This window comes from Nicotiana sylvestris, chromosome 7 (genome assembly GCF_000393655.2).
Source record: "Nicotiana sylvestris chromosome 7, ASM39365v2, whole genome shotgun sequence".
Classification (NCBI taxonomy): domain Eukaryota; kingdom Viridiplantae; phylum Streptophyta; class Magnoliopsida; order Solanales; family Solanaceae; genus Nicotiana; species Nicotiana sylvestris.
In genome coordinates, this window is record NC_091063.1 from 96,957,309 (window position 1) to 96,978,690 (window position 21,382).

Sequence of the window (21,382 nt, forward strand, 5' to 3'; positions counted from 1 at the left end):
GGGCTTGATAGTTGAGTGAGTGGACGCTCGAACTTGAAATAAAAATATCCCTAAGGCCTTATGTCCAGGTGAGGATTTGCTCTAACTCGAAATAAAGTTAGCTCTTAGGCTTCATAGATAGTCCCCGAGTGAGAATTTTCTCAAACTCGAGTAGCCCTTGGGCTTAGTAGTCGAGTGAGTACTTGCTCGAACTCGAGATAGCCCTTAGGCTTTATAGTCGACTGAGGATTTGCTCAAACTCGAGGTAAAGTCATCCCTTAGGCCTTTTTAACATTGGCCCTTAGACTCTTTTATATTGGCCCTTAGGCTCTTTTAGATCGGCCCTTAGGATCTTTAAGTTGGGCCAATTCGGCCTCTAAAGAAGGCTATAATTCTTCCCTCCTATTGGCTAAAAGACTTAGTAAAAATTTCTTTATGCCTTAGCATGTGTTTTTTGTATCCGTTGGGTTTTTCGAAGGTTCAATCAACCAGAACTCGTTCGTGCTAATGCCTCTAGAGGCTTTTTCGAAGGCTAATGTTATCAAAGCCTTTAAATTATTCGAGGGCTGATTTTATCAAAGCCCTTTTTTTTTGCCGAGGGTAACCGAGTTTAACAGGTTTCTCAAAGTATTTGAAGGCCTTTAATTTATGGCGGAAGTCGGACATCTTCGAGCCACATTATTTCGGTCGTAGCCTTTACATGACCGTAGTCTTTAATATGGTTGTAGCCTTCGGGTATGTCTCTTAGACTTGTTTCCCGATAGCCTTTCTAACTTATCCGAAAGGTTAGTCCCCGAGTATGATGGCATTGGCCTATATATCGGGGGGTGTCTTTTTGAGGTCTTATGATTTCGAACTTGGATAGCTCGAGTAGGTAGTCCCCGAGTGTTCGAGGTATGCTTTCACTTGGGTTAAGATAGCTTGTGGTCCTTTATGATCGAGTGAGGAGTTGATCGAACTCGAAGTAAAGTTAGCCCGTAGGCTTTGTAGATAGTCCCCGAATGAGAGTTTGCTCAAACATGGGTTAAGATAGCCCTTGGGCTTTTGTATTCGTTATGGATTTTGACGTCCCCGATCCGCGTTATTTTAGCCGTAGCTTTTTTAGGTTGGAACTTGCCCTTTGGGATTATCTTCCATTTCACTTCGAGCTTGACCGAAGAGTCAGTCCCTGAGTGGGGTGGCTGTGGCCCATAAAATTGAGGATCGCCTTTAAGGTCTTATGGTCGCGAAATGTTGGCATTTTGAACTTCTGTTGTGATCAGCCCTTAAGCATATTTACACAATAAATCAAGAGTATAAAATAGAAAAGTTTTCTAGAAGTATGAGATATCGGCAAGGAAAAAAACTTTTCTCAATGGACGATTATACATGCGCATATGTTTGACGTTAGGGCCCAAGTAACCTATATGGGCACGACTCATCTAACCGTTTGACCCTTACAACATTTTCCTATCGAGACCCTATTTTCATGGAGTAATTTCCATGCAACAAAGTGGACATTCGAGGGTAACGCCTACAAGATCTCGAGGCTTATCTAAGGGAACCTCAAATACCTTTGAACTGCCCTAAGCCAGCAAGAACAGTGGTTGCCTCATTAAAAACCTTATCGGAAAAACCCGTTTGGGACAAAAATCGGTCCAAGGAAAAAAGAGTGCAACGCATGCTTTAAGATTCAAAGCTTCGCGCAGATCCTTGTCGATAGCCTGCAAGTGTTAGTCGAAAAAATAGAGAGAATCAGAATGGGGTCGTACCTTTATTCGGATTTTGGATAGTTAATGTGATCAGGCCCTCGACCATTTCTCCTCTCACTTTGTGCGAAACCCAGACCCGCTACCTCTATGGTCTCCGTTGTACGGTTGATATCGATCTCTATTTGACCTCCACTTTCGATCGATGTCCCCTTTGATCCTACCCATAGTTCTGCTAGGATAAACGGACCCCGAAGGAGTCCCCAATTGATCATTTTTTATTCTAATCTTCGACTGGTACAGACTTTACACATCGGCCCAAGTGACAGCCGGGTACTCGAGCAAACTTTGCTTCAACTGACGTGAAGCTATAGAACTCTGAGTGTTGAGACCTTGAGTGAAAGCTTGAACGGCCCAGTCATTGGTGACCGGAGGCAAATCCATTCTCTCTGCTTGGAACCGAGATACGAATTCCCTGAGCATCTCGTTTTCTTTCTACCTTACCTTGAAAAGGTCTGACTTCCTCGTTGTAATTTTGATGGCTCCGGCATGTGCTTTTACAAAAGAATCTGCAAGCAAAGCAAACAAATCAATAGAATTAAGGGGTAAGTTATGATACTTATTGGCCCAAGTAAAGGTGAGTTTTGAAGACTAACAGAGGAACTCAGACATCGACTAGGTCCATCTTAGTGAAGTACAGATATGGTAAACTCAAGCATGTGAGATGCATGTGAAGGAGATAAACCTAACTTACAAGAAGTAATATCTCATGATCTTGATTGAAAAGTTTGCATATTGGATAAGGAGAAAGACGCCTTACTCAAAGAGAACACGGTCTAAGAGAAGGATAGAGTTAGAGGTTAAGATCAACTAGAACTCTTCCACCAAGGAAGAGTAGCATCAGAATTTTAGTCAATCTCTATTTACTAACTCCATAAATATTAGTGTTGTTCTCTTTTATAGGAAACGCACATAAGCAGAAGTTAAATGTGAATTGAGAGCAAAATAGCAAGGCAATTTTGCTAGCAATTATGTGTGATTCAAGCGTGCAAACCTTAAGCTACTTAAACCAGATAGAAGAACCAGTTCCAAGTGTCTGTCTTTTATTTCTAGTTCAATTGTAGTAGGTGTTTTCATATTGTACCTTTCAGCTTATCTAGAAGCAATTGTATTAGGTACTCAGAGTTTTCAAGTTAGAGTTAACTTGAAGTTGTCGCAACAGTTAAGGCTGTGTGCTACAACGGGATTAGAGTTAATCCTAGGTTTACAAAAGAGTTTTTGTAAATGCAGTTTTTGGCTTAGTGATTTTAGTGGATAGTTTGGGAAAATCCTATTGGAAAGTAGGTCGTGGTTTTTTCACCTTTTGAGCCAGGTGTTTTCCACGTAAAAACTCTGTGTTCTTTAATTTATGTACTTATTGTTTTGCAACATTAGTAGTTGGAACACGTAGAAGAACCAGGTCCTTCCATAATTAGTTTCAGCGAAAAATTGGTCAACACGCAAATCACCCCCCTTTTGTGTGGTATTGAAGTATAAAACAACAATACCATATCAAGGCATCATTGGGCATAGTCTCCCTGAATTGCTTCAGCAATACAGATTTAATTTCATCATCTTCCAAGTCATTTCCTTTGATGGCCCACGTATACGAGGTGACATGTTCATTTGGATCGGTTGTCCCGTTATACTTAGGAATATTGGGCATATGAAACTTCTTAGGAATTGGCTTTGGAGCCGTATTAGAGGGGAAGTATCTTTGCACATACTTTTTAGAGTCTAGTTCTTCTAAGATCAGGGGTGCCCTCGGTATTTTATCAACACGGGAGTTATAAGTCTCCACTTTTTTGTGATTATCCTCGATCTTCTTCTCCCCGAACTCCATTCTCTTGGTGAGTTCCTTGAGCATCCTCATAATCATGGGGTTAGTCGCCGAGCCACTTTCACCTGGCCTTTCTAACGCCATTTCGGTACGTCGAGTGTTTACTGGTTCGGCTGTATATGGAGGGTTAGTTTGACTCTGAAGTTGAACGATGGCAATTTGCTGAGCTTGCAGCATCTCAAATATCACTTGGAGGTTAACTCCCCCATCCCCTATTCCTGGTGCTCCTTGTCCACCAGATCGGGTTTCTCTGCGTGTATTCCCCCCGGGGTCTGTGCCAAAATCTGCATTTAGAGTAATGTGTGAACTAACATCAACTGGTTCCATATTTGGCGCTTCCCCTGGATTTATCGGTGGTACACCGACGTCTGCGTTGCTATTCTCTCTTGGGTTTAGAGCAATGTGTGTGTTTTGTGAGCTAGGCCTGTTTCAACCTGAGAATCAGAAATTCTTGACAAGAAAAAGTTTAAAAGTAACGTGTGTACTGATAATCAGTAAAGAAATAATCACTATTATCATTAGCCCCACTGTGGGTTCTTTATCTCGAAAATAGGAGTAACAATTAAATTTGATTTATGGTTTTAAAGATATGTGATTTAGTTCAATACCAATGAATAATTAAGAAATATGAAGTAGAAATGAAAAAGACAAGTGAATCAAACTAATGTTACCCAACATCGGTGACCTCGAGCTTAGTGACCTCGAGGTGGGCTTAGGACAGTAAGAATAATTAAGCAAGAAATTAAATTAAGAATAGTAGAGCTAAAGGATAATTTTGATGAACAATAGGTAAAAAGTAGAGAGTATATTATTTTCTCAATGATTAGATGATGTTACAAAATGAATGGGGTCCCCTTTATATAATGGGGGAGCCCTAAATAAGGTATATTTCTATTTATAGTAAGGAATATTCTTGATACAATTGTCTAACCATCTAGTACGGAATTGTACAATCTTATTCCGGGATTTGCGCCATGATGTTGGGACGTGGCTGAAATCTAGCTCATTCTGTTACAAGTCCATAATAGTACTATTTCGGGGTTGAGCATACTCGGCTTCGATATTCCTTGCACTCCTATCTCTGGGCATTGCATTCTGTCTCCCAGCAGGAGTCTGGTCCATCGGGATCGAACTCGACCTAGCCCTCAAGCCTATTAATCGGGTAGCCCCGATTTCTACCGTATACACTAATTACTCTTCTTATCCTTTGACTATTAGGTCAATACTGAATTTAAAAAATAATTATTTAAATTTCACGCGACAACTTCTTACTGGTCGAAATTAAAACATCTAACTTATTAGAAAGACCTCGAAATACTAACCTGGCCCGAATAAAAAATTCAAGTAAAATAAAGATGCCCCACTTTCATCTATCCCATAGATCTTCATGTGTTCATGTTCTTGATTAATTTCATGTATAGCATTATCATTGAATAAAGGTTTTTGAACAAATTAAACAAACAAGAAAAACCTAGCATGAATGAGCTAATAATTTTCTTGACAATAATGTGCGACAGAAAACTAGGGGTAGTCCAAAGGTTTATAATATCTTCTAAAAATCGCTTTGAGATCTTTTCGTTATATGAAAATGATTAAATTAAAATCATCTTGAATATAATGCATTTTGTGTCTATCATGTAAATTGAACTGGATTCCCTAACAAGAAAAACAAAACCATGTCATAAATTTGCATCTACGTGTTCGCTGCAACTTTCAAGGAGCTTTTGTTCCATAGAGTGTAATAACCTGAAAATATAATAATATTATTATATATCTATTAATTGTGAAATTGGAGAATTAATTTAGTTTATTACTATTGGGTCAAATACTAAATTAGTAAAATAGAATTTATTATAATATATAAGATGCCATATAAGATAGTGCATTAAATAAGTGATTAATGGGCCTAGTTTACAATTAGAAAGATAGTAGTTTCTAATAATTTGAAGAAAAAAAGGGCTCTAAGCCCATACCTTATGCTAGGGGTGAGCATAAAATCCGAAAAATCGAATTCTGAACCGAATCGAATTAATTTGGTATTTCGATTTTGATTTTATCGGTATTTCGGTACAAAAGTTGCGGTATTTCGGTAGATCATTACGATATAGAATATTGAGATTTTGATATTTTGGTATACCAAAATACCGAAATATTTTAGTCCAAAACCCAACTCTATTTTTATTTCTAGCCCAATAAGCCTAATGTCACGACCCAATATTCTAACATGCCGTGATGACGCCTAACGTGGTACTAGGCAAGCCAATATTTTTAAAATATTCCCAACATTAACAGAAAAATAAATCATAGTAGTTTTAAATAAGAAAAGTTCTCATATATGGGGTAGAAATCCAAAACATAATGTGGAAACTTCCAAAATGGGGTGTCACTGAGTTCATGAGCATCTATACATCACAAGTCTGGAAAAGTAATATCTATGAAAGTCTAGATCTGAATACAATAAGATCAAACATAGGAAAGGAGAGACAAGGTCTGCAAAAATGTTAGGCAGCTACCTCGAAATCACCAAACAGTCAACTGAGCAAAAGAAGTAAACACTCGTCGTGTCCGAAAATACCTGAATCTGCACAGGAAGTGCAGGGTGTAGCGTGAGTACAACCAACTTAGTAAGTAACAAAACTAAATAAAGTACTGAAGATAGCGACGAGCTACACATTTATAGTTTAATTTCAGTAGTCTCAACAAGGAAAATAGGCATGCTTTCAAATCCGACAATTTAGTCAAATCAGTTTATACATGTAAAGTTCAAGTAAAATCAGATGTAATATCTCTCGGAAATTTCAAAGCAGTTATATATGGTATCTAAGTGCAAAAATAATAAAATCAAAAGCATCATCTCAGAGCAACAGTCACTCATTATTTCTCAATAGCTCAACACTCTGCACTCAGTAGGTGCCTGCACTCACTGGAGGTGTGTACAGACTCCGGAGGGGCTCCTTCAGCCCAAGCGCTATAAACCGCACGGACAACTCACGTGCTGCACGGACAACTCATGTGCTATAGTATCAATTTCTCACAATGAAGCCCTCAACCTCACTAAGTCATCAACCTCTCTATCTCTTAGGCTCTCAGTAATCATAGAAATTAGCCCAAAACAGAAATGATATAATGTATCAACAAGGAACAATAGAGACTGAGGTGTGATATGCAAGTAAAATTGTGACTGAGTATAAGTAGCAATTAGCAGGTAATTCAATAGATATCACGGCTTCTGTGGGTCTTTACAGTATCAACTCATAGCCTAAATATGATTTCTAACATGATTTGCAGTCAAATTTCTATAACACATGAAGATCATACATTTAACAAAAGGTTATTCAACTTCACAGTTTCATGGAATGGATCAAGTCACAATTCCTACGGTGCACGCCCATACTCTCGTCACCTATAATGCGTGTCACCTACAAATCAAATCACAAGACACATAAAACGGTGTTTCATACTCTCAGAACTAGATTTAGAACTATTACTTACCTCAATCCGAGCGAATTTCTACTCCGACACGCCTATGCCTGACAAAATCGGCCTCCAAATTCCTCAAATTAAACCACAAACAATACAATACAATCAACACGGGCTAAAGATATCAATTCCACAAGAAAATACAAAGTTATAATTCAAAAATTCAAAATTGGATCCAAGCTGACCCTCGGGCCCACGTAGCGAAATCCAACAAAAATTACAAAACCCGAAAGACCCATTCAACCACGAGTCTAACCATACTAAATTCATCAAAATTCGACACCAAATTGTCACCCAAATTCCCAAAATTAACTCTCCAAATCCATAGCCTCAAACCCCAAGTTATACCTCAAAAACACACCAACTAGGTGGAAAAATAAATGGGAAAACAAGATTATTTATCAAAAACGAGCACAAGGAGCTTACCTCCAGAATCTTTTCAAAAAACCATCTCAAATATCAGCTAAGATGGAGCTCAAAATGTTAGAAGTGGTGAAAATCTCGGAACCCTCATTTTTGTATGTTCTGCCTAGGCTTTCCGCACCTGCAACAATTTAGTCGCTTTTGCAGCATCACATGAGTGACATTTCTACCACATCTGCGGCTCCATCCGCTTCTGCGGTCCATCCACACGCTTTTGCGGACTCACTTCTGCGAGTAACAACTCCACTTCTTCGGAACCAATCCCCTCTCCATTTCCGCTGTGACCTTTGCCTATTTCCTTTCTGGCCACTTCTACAGTTCCATTCTCGCTTCTGGGAGCTCGCATCTGCGGTGCCCACTCCGCAGGTTCAATTACACCAGCAGCTGCAAATCTTCAGCAATTTTTTAAGTTCAAAATTTAATCTGTTAACCACCCAAAATCAATCTGAGGCCCCAAGGGTCTCAACCAAATATACCATCAAGTCCCAAAACATCATACGAACTTAGTCGAGCCCTCAAATCACCTCAAACAACTTAAAAAACATGAAATCACACATAGATTAAAGCCTAAAGAACTAAGGAAATTTCTAACTTCTTCAAACAACGCCAAAACTTATCAAATCACGTTCGAATGACCTCAAATTTTGCACACAAGTCACAAATGACACCACAGACCTACTCCAACTTCCGGAATCTAAATCTGACCCCGATATCAAAAAGTCCACTCTTGATCAAACTGTCTAAGTTTCCAACTTTCGCCATTTCAAGCCTAATTTAACTACGGGTCTCCAAATCACAATTCGGACACGCTCCTGAGTCCAAAATCACCCAACATAGCTAACGAGACCATCAAAACTTCATTTCGGAGTTATTTACACATAAGTCAACATCCGATCAACTTTTTCAATTTAAGCTTTCAATTATGAGACTAGGTATCTCAATTCATTCCGAAATCCTTCCGGACTCGAACCGTCTAATCCGGTAAGTCATAGAACAATAGAATAACACAAAATAATTAGTAAATGGGGGAACGGGGCTACAACTCTCGAAATGACCGGCCGGGTCGTTAAACCTAAGCCCACACCCAAGCCCCCCAATTCCCTAATCCCTTAGAGGCTTAGAGCTCAAGTAGACTTACGGGCTGTGTCTGCTCTTACCCCCTTTTCCTTTCTATTTGCTAACCTACTTCTCTAAAAAATTCCAACATTGCTTGGCTGCTGCTGATTCACGACTACAATAGCAGAGGGCGACGATGACTTCATAACCTCAGCGAGCGGCGACTCCTCTCCATGACGACTGCTTGATTGCTCATCTTTGACCTTCATTCAAGTTCATAACATCTTCATTCTTCAATCTTGAGGTTTTATGTAAGTCTTCAACTGCTTCTTTTGTCCTTTTTCACCTTATGATTTCATTGGCAGGTTGGGTAGGTAAAGATACTTGTTTTATGACTTGGAGCTATAACTTTTTGGATTTAATTTTGTTGATACTTGTTGTTAGCCTTTAGTTAGCTGGTTGTTTAGTTAGCGTTGAATCCATTTAGGAGATGTAGAGACTGTGTGGAATGTTGATTTAGCTATTACTCTATTTCGTTAGCTGGCTGATTTTTGTTGATGCTTGTTAGATGGCAGATGCTTGAAATTTTGGTTTTGCACTTCAGTTGTTACTCTATTTCTTCCAAATATCATATCAAACATAAATTCTTTTACAGTTCAACCAAACACAATAGCCACGAGTATTGTCTAGCAGGCAACAACTAGCTTAGCACATCGTGTCCAGACGTCCGGTCCCCTGTCCACTCTATCTATATCATCTATTCCATTAATGTATCTAACCGAAACAGTATCGAACCAAAATAAGAAATATCGAACCATACCGAATTACTTTGGTACGGTATTTGATATACACAATTGATAAATCGAATATCAAATACCGAATTGAAGTTTTTAAATACTGAATCGAAGTACCGAATGCTCACCCCTGCCTTATGCTGCTAAGTTTAGGACTTAGGGATTAGAATATATTTTTATTGTCTAGTTCTTTGAGAAAAAATAGTTACAATAGTATTGGGAAAACCCTGTGACGTCAGCGTGAATATATAGAAGCTAGACTAATATTTGATTCCAATTACCAATCATTGTGCGGGAATCTTTGTGGAAAAAGCCAAGTTACAAGGTACACTTATATGTAATTCTTAATACAGTAACATGTTCAAGGGAACTGAGATGAACCAATATCATTTATAATGATTAGTTCTAGTGATTTGGCAATGATGATCTCTTAGGATTAGATACAAAAATTGAATTTCTAACAGAGAATGCTCACATATGTATACGGCAGTAATGGGGAATCTATCGCATTTTAATTTCTCTTAATCTAGGGTTTTGAGTATCTATTATTAAGTATAGACAGGTTTCAACTCTTACTCTGGTTATTATAATTGGTATCCAGTACTAGTTTATAGAAATTAAAGATAACTATCGTGTTTAGATTGATATACTAGAATATCATTTCACTTTTTGAATTTGTGACTTGACGTGTAAATATTGAAATATAGCTTTAAGTCTAAAATTAAGAAAAAAATAAAATTGAGTTATGACCCATTAAATGACACCGTTTATCAATATGTTTTATAGATTGAGGCCACTATATACCGTTTGCTTACTTTTAAAACCTGTTTAGAAAATGTATTTTCTCTGCCTTGTTCATGACTTTGGACAAGCGTGCCCTTGGCAAAACTGGTGGTCTTTCATTAGCCGCTGATATATTATTTTATAAAAAAATACTGAAATTATTTTCTAAATTGTTTGATGGTGTGATACGTTTTTGAGCCATGATGTTGGGCTTGATGGTGTGATACGGCTGTGAGCCATGATGTTGGATTTGATGATTTGATACAGATGTGAGCCATGATATTGGGGCATTGTGTATGCCTTTGTACATCACCCGAGCATTGTGTATGATTCTTGATATTTTAGGCATTGTGTATGCTTCAGTGAGCATTATGTATGCTTTGTTATATATTTGAGACATTGTGGTGCTGTTATGGATTTATAGAGGTGTTGGTTAATTTCTTTCACTATAGTTATGACAAGTCCTTAGTGTGTAGTGGGTTGAGATACGTGTGTTCTTGTTAGTTAATTATTATTAACTATGTTAATACCTATATATTGTGTTATTGAATAGTTATTGTATTTAGTATATTGCTTTTGTTGTTGTCTGATTTTATTTTCTATCACTTGTTCCAGAGGTATTTAAAGTGGCGGGTCGAGGATCTTACTTGGTTATATTTATGTATAACTCACTCCTTACCTGCATCTCTATGCAGATATCATTGCGGGAGATAGAGCTAGTGATTGGGGAGTTCATTCGAGTGGATCTTATTGCTCAGGTGAGGCACCGCATTGTTGTGGGGGCTTTCGTTCAGCTTTATCTAGATCGTGTTAGATATTTCCTTTTCTTTGATATTTGCATACCCTTTAGTTAAACTCATATTACTCTGTTATATGCTCCATGATCTTAATGTGGGATTTGGGCTAGAATTTTATTATTTGAGTGATTGTTGATTTTTCTATCAATTGACTAATGTATTGATTGTTAACTATTTCGGCTTTAATGGTTAGTAATACTTTTAGACCTGCACTTATTCTTTTCTCTTAGTGTTAGTATAAATGGTTAAACGTTTGAGAAAAGGGTTCACCTAGTAGGTGGTGTTAGCTGGATGTCAATCACGTCTAGGGGGGTAGTTCGGGACGTGACATGGAGTTTGATAGAAGTGGGGCATCTTTTTCTTAGTTGAACTTTTTGTTCAGGTCAAATTAGTGTTTGAAATGGGTTAGTACGAAAAAACTGATAGATATGGGTGGGTCTTTGTAATGGGTTAGATGTTTAAATTTTTGCCAAAAAGAAGTTGCTACGTGGATTTTAGATAATTATTATTTATAATTCAGCATTGAGCTAATGGTCAAAGGATATAAGTGAACCAAAAAGGTGGATGAAGGAATATTTTTAACCCAATAGGTAAATGAAGGATATTTTTAATCTTTTCCAATAATTTAGAGATATTTTTAATCCTTTTTCGTTAAAAATAAGTTGATTTTAGAAGCTTGTCAAATATGCTATTAATCTCGACTCTAAAGTCAAGCTGGGACGCCATTTCATTCCTTTTTAGGGGAAAAAGGTTTGTCCGTTAAGTAAGTGACTTTTGAGAATAGTTTAAGTCTTGTTTATAACAAACATGAGTTAACATTTTTCAAGTGTTATAAATACCTATGTTTTCCTCAAAAGTAAATACTAAAACAAGATCATATTTTGCCTAAACATTGCTTCTATTCTTCCTCTTCAAACTCAGAACAGTGTGTTTAATCCAAAAAATGTATCTTTCGATCAAAGCCATTTTTAGAAAAACTCGGGTTACTGATAACCAAGAAATTTCGAACTTTTACAATTATATGAAAGGAAAAGAACAAGAGTGTCACGACCCTAACCTGGACCCAGTCGTTATGGCGCCTCTAGTGAAGACAAGGCTAACCGACACTTCCCATTTTTCAGTTTTAACAGTTAAGCATTTAAGAAACGGTCTAAACATGATAAAATAAATCCGAAAATCACAACGATAACATAAATACACAGAAGAATACCGATACACAGCCCTAACCGGGGTGTCACTAGTCATGAGCATCTATAAGTCATAATACAATTCTACTAAATTCGTATCTAATACACTTTGAAAGGAAATAGAAGCGATAAATGTGTAGAAACACGGGGCTGCGAACGTCAACAGCTACCTCGTGATCTCCAAAGGTCCGCTTGAAGCTGGAGGAATCAACACTAGGGAGCGGAACCAGCTACGCCTGAATCTGCACACAGGGGTGCAGGGAGTAAAGTGAGTAGTCTAACTCAGTGAGTAACAAATAATGACTGAAAGTAAGAAAACACGTAAGGCACAAGGCATTCTATAATGAAGCAGTAAAATCATTTAAAAAAGTAAGCCAGTAAAAAATCAAGTAAAATCCTCTTTCAACAAGTAAACAAGTAATTGACAGGTAATTAAGATAAAGCAAACAAATAGAAGTTCGCCCCGCGGGCACAGAATCACCACATCCGCCCCTCGGGCAACATCTCAGAATAATAACAGCCCCTCAAGCTCAATCTCACATCACAATGGGTACCCGCGCTCACTAGAGGTGTGCAGGCTCCTGGAGGGGGCCCTTTCTGCCCAAGCGCAATAACAAGTCATCTCGTGGCATCAAATCTAGGCCCTCGGCCTCATATCAATCAAACTACCTCGTGGGGTATATATCTTAGACCTTCGGCCTCAAATCAGTATCAGTGTTTCCTCACAACTAGGCCCTCGATCTTACTCAGTCAAAAATACTCACAAGCCCCTCGGACAATAGTAAAATAGTGTTTCTCAGCCCAAACATCATTTAAAATATCATTTAAGTCTTAAAACTGAGTAAACATGGTTGAGTAGTAAAATAGTGAAAAATAGCATGACTAAGTTCAAGTAATATATCAAAACAGTTAGGAAATATCAATAAAAATCCCCAAAAGATTCAAATAGTTGGCACTAGGCCCAAATATGGCATTCAGCCCAAATAATGATGATAGCAAATGTTTTCAATCAAATACGCGGTAAAATCATCAATCGAGATGGACCAAGTCACAATCCCCAATAGTGCACAACCCCATGCTCGTCATCGAGCATGTGCCTCACATCAATATAGCACTACGATATGCAGTACGAGGTTTTAAACCCTCAGAGCATCATTTACAATCATTACTCACCTCGAATCGGCTAAATCTCTAGCTCGCGACGCCTTTGCCCCCTGAATCGGCCTCCACGCGCATCGAATCTATCCAAAATCAGAACAAGTACGTCAACATATGCTAAAGAAATAAAGCCCAAGCGAAAACAATCAACAAAGGGCACAAATCCCAAAATTACCAAAAACCCAACCCTCGAGCCCACGTCTCGAAATTCAGAAATTTTTACACCAATATATTCCTTATCTTCCCACAAGTCTATATATATCAAAAGTTCAGAAATCCGACCCCAAATGGTCCATCAAATCCTCAATCATAAGTCTCCAATTCTAAACCCTAGGTTTCCCAAAATTTCACCCTTAATTTCCTTGATTTTTAGCTCTAATCCGTGAAATAATAGCATAGGAACAACTTTTAAGTCCAAATCCCTTACCTCAATGAAGTTTCCTTGAAATCCCTCTTTCAAATCGCCCAAAACGCTCCAAAGCCGAAGTAAAAAATGGTGAAATATTCCAAAATTCACAAAGAACCCTTTTTATACTTTCTGCCCAGTTGTTCCGCATCTGCAGTACCGCATATGCGGTCTCTCTTCCGCTTCTGCGGAAATCACTTAACGGGCCCTTCCGCATCTGCGATCCAATCTCCGCACCTGCGACTCCGTAGGTGCGGTCCAACTACCGCATCTGCGGCTCCTGGATCTTTCTATAAAATCCACTTTTGCGACTCCCCTTCCACACGTGCGGCGCCACACCTGCAGTCCCCAAACCGCAGGTGCGAAAACACGAGAAGCAGAAAAATATCAGCAACTGCAATAACCTTTCAACTTCTCCGACGACCACCTGAAATCATCCCGAGGCCCCCGGGACCTCAACCAAAAGCACAAACATAACCCAATACCTTATACAAACTTGTTCCAATCATTAAAACACTTCAAACAACATCAAATAAACTAAACACCTCGGATTCAAGCCAAACTTTCTAAAATCTTCCAAATTACGTTTTCGATCGAAAACCAAAACCAAACCATGTCTAAATGACCTGAAATCTTGCTCACACATCCCAAATCTCACAATGGAACTACTTCAACTCTCTGAATCCCATTCCGACCCCTATATCAAAATCTCGCCTACCAACTGGAAATCGCCAAAATATCAACTTCGCCAATTCAAGCCAAATCCACTACGAACCTCCAAAATTCATCTCGATCGCGCTCCTAAGCCACAAATCACCTCCTGAAGCTATCTAAACCATCGTAACTCACATACGATCCCTCTAACACATAAGTCAACATCCAGTTGACTTTTCCAACTTAAACTCACTCTAAAAAGACTAAGTGTCTCAAACCTTACCAAATCCTTCCTGAACTCGATCCGACCAACCCGATACCACATAACATGGATAAATAAAGCATAACAAATTAGAAATGGGGAAAATAGAGCAGTAATTCACGAGTCGACTGGCCGGGTCGTCACAAAGAGTAAGTAAGGAAATAGCTGATTGCAAAATCAATATAGAGAAAAGCAGAAAAGTAAAGTGAATATATTCTGATATTGTCTTAGATGTCTTTACAAGTGAAATTCTCTTCCCTTATATAGGAATTTACAAATATAACATTTCCTCCCTTTTATAGCAGAATCATTATGATCATTAATGACATTAATGAACCGTTATAATTAACAATCATAACTAATTATGAACATTCTGTAACGGTTCCAATTCTTTTTCCTCATTAGTTTGAGGTTCATGAATCTTCTTTTTCTTATTGTCATGATTCATTCAGCCCGTGTCTACTGAATGATTTATACTCGAGCAAATGCATCCCTTCATCTTGTGAGTGATTTACGCGTACCTCCTGTAACTCGTGCACCTTTTAATGCAATATTCCAGTTGTCATCTTCTTAGTGATCCACGTAACATGACTTGTCAGCCACACATAATTCTACATTTCATATTTATTATCTACTAATACAAATAGTCCCTCCACTTGCCGAATATTCAGCAATTGAATATTTGGAAAGTAGTATGTATTTATGGCGGGAATTTTTGCCGCCGTTTCCTATGTATCATTATGTTTTTTTCAGAACCAACGAATCGTATGTCATTTGCATTGAATGCATGTCCCATGTGGCCTTTGTCGATTGGGTCTGCGACTCTTCAGCGGTTTATAGGGCTTTCTTATGGTTGCGTCAGTCATGAAGTGACTGTTTCATTATGATGTTTCCATCATGACTCGGTTTACATGATGGCTGCTTCTTCTTATAAATACCTCATGTGCCTTTAGTTTCATGAAAACCTTCAATCTACAATATTCTTCTTCTTTAATCGTTCTCATTCTTCAGTACACATTATTTTCTTGCATCCATGTCTTCATCAAACCCCAATCCTCACAGAACAGCAATTTTAGATGAACTTCCCCCTTCAACTGCTCCTATTAGGAGTAGAAGAGGTGGTAGGTTACGCATCTTAGGGTTTGTTCGTAGTTCTACTTCTCAACCCAATGTTGTTACCCCTTCTTCATCTAGGACTAGGGCTTCATCAACCCATAGATCTTCTGCTAGAAATTGGGAATCAAGTGAACCCATTCAAGAACCAACAGTTAATGAAATTATTCTTGTAGAATTTTCTTTCTCCACTGATCGTGAATCAATTAGAAACCAAGTTACTTATATGACTTCCCATGATCGAGCCGATGTCTATCCTTCTTAGATTACTGATAGCTTGATTTCTCTTGTGCGAAGAGAATGCTATTGGAAATCTGATTTTCCAATTTTAGCTCCTGGTCCAAACCAAAGGATAACTTCGTTCCTAGCTGGTTATTCTTTCGTTTACACATATCTTTTTACTTTAGGTTTCAGACCCCCCTAGTTATCAGAATGTGTCATTTCTTCAGTGTTTGGTTAGAACAGATTAGTCCTATTGTATGGAGAGTTGTTGCATGTTTACGATACTTGTCTAATTTTGCCTCTTTAATCTTCACCTCTCAGCATTTGCTTCATATTTATTCCCATATGTTGTTCCTTTCAAGGGATTTTACTCTCGCTGCCAGGAGCAAAAGGGTTTTGGTTAGCCTTGAAGATGATAAGGATCGTGGCTGGTATGCCAGTTTCATTGATTCTCCTACAAGTGGTTTAGTGGGTGAGGAGAACATGCCTTTTCCAGAGAAATGGAATTTTGCAAGTATGTCTTTTTTTATATCTCTCCTCTTTCAAGAGAGAGGAAGAAACTAACGATCTCATGGCTGTTTTTTCTCTTTTTAGCAACCATGGAAGTTTTTGAAGAAATACCAAACTTCCGTGCTTGGGTAGAAAAGTTGTTATCGGTTGATCCTATAGAAAGAAGGTCTTCGAAATACCTTTCTCATAGGTTTGGCTGGAAATCAAAACTCATAGTATCCTTCCCTTTAATTTTCTTCATTTCTTTTGTATTTACTTGGAGATTTCTAACTTTTTCCTTTGTTAAGATTTCCCATTCGAGGTGTTAGTGTCGCGTCTATTACTTCATCAAGGCTTTCTTTGTCTCTTGCTCAAGAAATGATTTTGAATTCTTCATCAAAGAGAAAAGCAGAGAGAGCTCATGGCTCTGAAGATGAAGAGGAACTAGAAGAGGATTCCTTAGTGCGCAGGCCTCGAGCTAGGATGCGCGCTATTTCGGATGGTGAATCCACCCCTCCTCCAAGTTCAGTTCCCATGAATGAGCCTGAAAGTGTCATTGTAAGGAGCTCTGATGAAGAGATGAATGTTACACCTCGTGACTCTACCGATCAATTATTTTCCCGTGGTTTTGATAATGTAGATTTTGGGCTTGTTTCTGAAGAAGCACCTCTTGCCTCCTTTCCAGTGTCTGTTCCAATTGGTTCTCAAGTTTCTGCTCATGTCGTTGCTGCTACTGCTCCTCCCGTGGCTATTTTTACTTCCTCAACAGTCCTTATTGCTACCACTTCTCATGTTGAAATTGGTTCTTCCAATAGCAATAGGGTGATGAAAAAAGTTACCGTTGAAGTCCCCGAGGATGGTAATCTTTTAAAAAAATTTGATCAAGCCGATGTATGGCTAAAACCTCTAATTGGCCCAGTTTAAAGTGTATGTTGGAAAGTCATAGTTCTTTAACATGGATGAATGATATTGTTCATTCATCTTTGAATGTATAAGCCTTAGATTTTTCTTATTTCCCTCGTAATTTTTAATCTTTATTTGATAATCACTTCTTTCCTTTCTTTTGTATATCAACTTGATAGGCATAGAGCTTATGAAGAGAATTGTCCATACTGAGCAGCTAGTCATCGATTATCATATGTAAGCAGATAACTAGAAAGAATAGTATGAGGGTTTTCAATTGGAAAAAATAAGTTTTAGATGAGGAGAAGTGCACTTTGGAACAACAAGTAAAAGTGATGGTAGCAGAATTGACAATTGAAAAAGCCTCTTCCAATCAATTGGGCAAGGACAAAGACATTCTTGAGTCTTTATTTATAGAGCAACTTTCTAAACTATCGAAAAAATTAGGGGTTTGAAAGAACTACTTAATCAGAATGAGATCTCTGCCGGGGAGCTTGTTCAAACACTCACTCAGGCTCAAGAAGACCTCCGTGCATCTTCAGACAAGGTCAAGTACTTGGAGAGATCACTCGCCCTTTTGAAGGCTTCTTATGATGCTTATTTAACTGAAAGAGAAGAGTTGGAGGCCAGAATTGAGCAATGGGAGAGAGATTACGAGGCCCTTGAAGATAAATCAAGTCTTGATGTAAGCAGGGCTTTTTTGAATACGCACCTCAAGACTTTGATGGAGGCTAGCCAGGAAGGCTTTGTGTGATGACCCGGCCGGTCATCTTAACAATTTATGCCCCGGTCCCGTATTAACTACTTTCTCCGAGTTTATTTCTGCTATTTTGATTTGCCGGGACGTTTGATTTTGAGTTTCGGAGAGTTGTGGGACTCTTAGTCCCTAAATGAGAGCTTAAGTGTTTGAAAGTTGACCGTAGTCAAAATAGTGTGAAGACGGACTTGGAATGGAAATGCAATGGTTCCATTAGCTCCGTTAGGTGATTTCGGGCTTAGGGGCGTGTTTGGATTGTGTTTTGGAGGTCCGTAGATAATTTAGGCTTGAAATGCCGAAAGTTGAATTTTTGAAGTTTCCCATCTGATAGTGAGATTTTGATTTGATGGTCGGAATAAAATTCCGGAAGTTGGAGTAGCTCCGTAGTGTTGAATGTGACGTGTGTGTAAACTTTAGGTCATTCAGACAATTTTCGATATACGTTTTGATCGTAAGCGTATTTTTAACGTTTTTGGAATTCTTAGGCTTGAATTCGATGAAAAATAGGTGTTTTGACATTGTTTTGAGCGTTCCGAAGGTTGGAACAAGTTTGAATGATATTTTAGGATTGGTTAGTATGTTTGGTTGAGGTCTCGGAGGCCTCGAGATGAATTCGGATGGTTGATGGAAAGATTCTGGAGTTAGAGTTGTAACTTCAGCTGCTGGTCCTATCATAACCACACCTGCGGTTTGGGTTCCGCAAGTGCGGTGCTACAGAAGCGGCTCAGTGTCCGCAGAAGAGGAATTTGGTCATTCCTTCATGACCGTAGAAGCAGTGGTAATACCGCAAAATCGGTACCGCATCTGCGGATTGGGAGTCGCAAAAGCGGAACCTGGCCCTTTAATGAAAAGTCGCAGATGCAATCTTGGCTCCGCAGAAGAGGGAGTGCAGATGCGGTACTAGGGCCGCAAACGCGGAAATCACTGGGTAGAACATATAAATTCTTGCTTTCGTGAAATTTAGCCATTTTCATCTTTTCAAAACGGGAAGAAGCTTGGGGAGCACTTTACAAGAGGGATTTTCAAAGGAGTTCATTAGGGTATGCTCCTTGGTCCCTAAACTCGTAATTGGAATGATTTTTATCAATTTATGCATGAAAAATTAAGGAAAATCAGTGGTAACTGGGGGGTTAGGGCTTGTATAATTGGAGACCTTTGAGTGATGATTTGAGGGAAAAATTGAGGTTCGATTTGGTACTTTTGATATGACTGAACTCGTGAGAGTGAGAGGTTACTGGAAATATAAATTTTACCCGATTCTGAGACGTGGGCCTGAGGGGAATTTTGGCAATTTTACATAATTTCGCGTATTAGCTTAGAATTTAATTGTAGAACCAGTTACTTGAAGTGTTATTTACAATATGCAATCGAATTTAATAGATTTGGGCCATTTGGACTCGAGTAATTGTGGCAGGAGCGTGGTTTCGAATTGATTTTTGAGCCGGTTCGAGGTAAGTGACTTGTTTAACCTTGTGTGGGGGACCTCCCCCGTAGGATTTGATATTATTGTTAATTGAAATGCCTTGTACGTGAGGTAACGAGTGCATACTTGTGCTAATTATTGAAAATACGGTTTACATTAAGTAGTTACTAGTATGTTTCCTTTCCTTTTTATATTACTTGCACTTTAAGCCTGTTGTTAGCTTAGAAAAGCATGTCTAAGAGATTTAATTACTTTATTTGCTCAAACTGTTTTACCTGAATTATGTGCAGCATGCTAGACTAGAATTACCTGGTTGCCTTAATATGAAACTGATATTTGCTGAATATATTCCCATGTTGCTGCTGTGTATTTACATTTGGGACTATGGATGTGGGATTCTGGTAGATCCCCCTTGCCTGTTTATTTGGGACTACAGATATGGGATTCCGGTAGATCCCCCTTGTCTGTTTATTTGGGACTACGGATGTGGGATTCCGGTATATCCCCCTTGTCTGTTATATAGAACTACGGGACTACACCTGGTAGATTCCCCTAGTACTGGGTATTTACATTTGGGGACTACGGAATGGGATTCTGGTAGATCCCCGGCGCATTATGAGTTGGACTATGGGATGACACCCGGGAGATCCACTAGACATTTACTTTTGGGGGCTACAGGACGGTATCCTAGTAGATTCCTGGTTGCTATCTCTGTGTTGAGTTGTGTTCCCTCAGTGATTATTTTGCCTCTCTTCTAGTTGTTGTTGCTTTTTATATTCTATGTTATTTCTTACTGTTGCACTTAATTCTATTGTCTTGTCCTACACTGTTATACTTTGTATTTTATTTAACCTCAGTAGGACCCTGACCTTCCTCGCCACTACCCGACCAAGGTTAGGCTTGGCACTTACTAAGTACCGCTGTAGTGTACTCATGCCCCTTTCTGCGCATGTTTTCATGTGCAGATCCAGGTACTTTCACTCAGTCTTATCATCCTTGAGGCGAGGCACTTCTGCAGAGACTTCGAGGTATATCTGCCGCGTCCGCAGACCGAGGAGTCCTTTTATATCTTTTTGTAATAGTATAGCCCTTTAGTACTTCCCTTTTGTTAGACATTTCTGGAGTTAGAGCTTCTTATATATCTCTTAGCTTGTGATTCATGGGTTTTTCGGTTTTGGGAGAGATATATTTTATATTTGAGAGTTATATTTTGTATGTCGAGCGACACTTTTAAATGCTGGTTTATTATATTATTTCTGTTTTAAATGATATTCTTCCGCAAATTGGTTTATCTTTCGCATTTTAGGCTTACCTAGTCGTAGAGACTAGGTGTTGTCATGATGGTTCACGGAGGGCAAACCAGGATCGTGACAAGTTGGTATCAGAGCTCTAGGTTCATAAGAGTTATGAATCACAAGCATGTTTATTAGAGTCTCGCTGATCGGTACAGAGACGTCTGTACTTATCTACGAGAGGCTATGTAACCGTTAGGAAAATTCCACTTCATTTGATTTCCCTGTCATGCGAGATTTTTGAGATCATGAATCCTAAACCTCAGTCTTCCATTCTCTCAGAAATGGAGAGGACACGTACTACCAGAGATGATCAGACCCCCACACCCCTACTAAAACCGTCATAGGTCGGGGCTGGGGTAGAGGCCAAAGAGACACATGCGGTGTAGCCAGAGCACCCGCGCGAGCTGCCACCGATGAGCCACCAGTAGTTATAGCTAGAGCCTAAGCACCGGATGCGCCTACTGCTACTACTACTTCAGCACTTCAGGAGACATTAGCACAAATCTTGAGCATGTTTGGTACGTTAGTTCAGGCGGGGTTGATTCAGGTTGTACCAACTACTTCATAGATTGGGGAAGGGACCCAGACTTCTGCTACCCCCACTCCAAAGCAGCGAGTTCTCATTAGCCGAGTT

General features: G+C 39.0%; 1 long non-coding RNA gene across 2 annotated transcripts; it reads left to right on the plus strand.

Annotated features, from left to right (window-relative positions):
- The first annotated feature begins 8,630 nt into the window (after nt 1-8,630).
- Nucleotides 8,631-20,650, plus strand: LOC138872435 (uncharacterized). Of its 2 annotated transcripts, none has more exons than XR_011400805.1 (3): nt 8,631-8,816; nt 10,778-10,840; nt 20,419-20,650. It is a non-coding gene; the product is annotated as an uncharacterized lncRNA (long non-coding RNA). The 2 variants fall into 2 exon arrangements; XR_011400806.1 differs by lacking the exon at nt 20,419-20,650 and adding an exon at nt 16,244-16,361.
- Nucleotides 20,651-21,382: the final 732 nt, after the last annotated feature.